A 1,686-nucleotide genomic window follows, 5' to 3' on the forward strand; every position below is an offset into this window, starting at 1 on the left:
GAACATCATGTTGGATCTCAAGAAAGCCTCTTTCCCCCTTTCTCTGTATCTCAATTTCTTCATCTGAAAAGTTGAGATTGTCAGTTCCTTGGTAAACAGTTTAGAATCTGGCAGGAGATTTTACACACCAAAACTTACATTTAACCCCTAGAGAATGGAACAATGTGTTGGCTCTAAGCTTGGAGGTCTTTTCTCCTGGTGATAATTTCCTTCTACCAAGCACTTTATACCTTCTGAAGAAAAAGAAAAACCCACTAACTAGAGAATAGAAAACTCATAATGCTGTTGTTTCCAAAATTGTTTCTAACACATCTAATTATCTTTTAACCAAAACTCTATCTCTCTCTCTCCCTCTCTCTCTCCAGAGCTCTAATGACCTCAGTAATATGGTCCAACCTTTATTTACAGGCTAAGTGGAGAGAGCCAGCAATAGGAAGTTTTGCAACTGACTCCCGCCTTGGCCTGGACTGCAGGATTCAGGAGCAGGCGATGCAGGCTTCCTGTAGCTTCGGCTCATACTTCCCCTTTCCCGGTGGTCCTCTTCTCCACCCTCTAGCCAGGAAGTTGAGGACTGCTGAATGATGTAGTTTCCCTTTATGGCAATCCTTAGAACAGTGCTCAGCACTCCGAGCAGTGCTTGACGGATAGTAAGCATTTAACAAATACCATAATAATAATATGGTGGCTGGTTTATGGGCAGCAACGTTTTACATCTGTCACCTCAAGCAGAGAATCCATTCTTCAGTGAGACCCACATTGATTTCATTCATTCAGCTGTATTTATTAAACGTAAACACTTACTGTGTGCAGAGCATTGCACTAAGCACTTGGGAAAGTACAATGCAACATTAAACACTGACATTCGCTATCTTCTTGGGCTCACAATCTAGAAGGGGGGAGACAGACATCAATACAAATGAATAAAATTACAGATCTATACGTAAATGCTGTGGAGCTACGGGGTGGGGAGAGCAAAGAGAGCAAGTCAGGGTGACTCAGAAGGGAGTAGGAGATGAGGAAAAGTGGGGTTGAGTCTGGGAAGGCTTCTTGGAGGAGATGTGCCTTCAATAAGGTTTTGAAGTAGGGGAGAGTAATTGTCTGGCAGATTGGAGGAGGGAGGGCATTTCAGGCCAGAGGTCAGTGGTGAGACAGGTGAGATTGGGGCACAGTGAGAAGGTTAGCACTAGAAGAGTGAAGTATGTGGGCTGGGTTGTAGAAGGAGAGAAGGGAGGTGACGTAGGAGGGGCAAGGTGATGGAGTGCTTTAAAGTCAATGGTGAGGAGCTTTTGTTTGATTCGGAAGTGGATGAGTAACCACTGGAGTTTTTTAGGAGAGAGGTGAAATATCCTGAATGTTTTTGTAGAAAGATGATCCGGGCAGCGGAGTGCAATGTGGACTGGAGTGCGGAACAACAGGAGGTTGGGAAGCCAGCAAGGAAGCTGAGGCAGTAATCTATGCAGGATAGGATGAGTGATAGTAGATAAAGCACAGGCCTGGGAGTCAGAAGGTCATGAGTTCTAATCCCAGCTCTAGCATGTGTCTGAAGTGTGACCTTGGGCAAGTCACTGCACTTCTCTGTGCCTGTTACCTCATCTGTAAAATGGGGATTGATCCCCTGTGAGCCTCACATGTGACAGGGACTCAACTCAACCCAATTTCCTGGTGTCCACCCCAGCAGTTAATACA

Source organism: Ornithorhynchus anatinus, chromosome 3 (genome assembly GCF_004115215.2).
Source record: "Ornithorhynchus anatinus isolate Pmale09 chromosome 3, mOrnAna1.pri.v4, whole genome shotgun sequence".
Lineage (NCBI taxonomy): Eukaryota > Metazoa > Chordata > Mammalia > Monotremata > Ornithorhynchidae > Ornithorhynchus > Ornithorhynchus anatinus.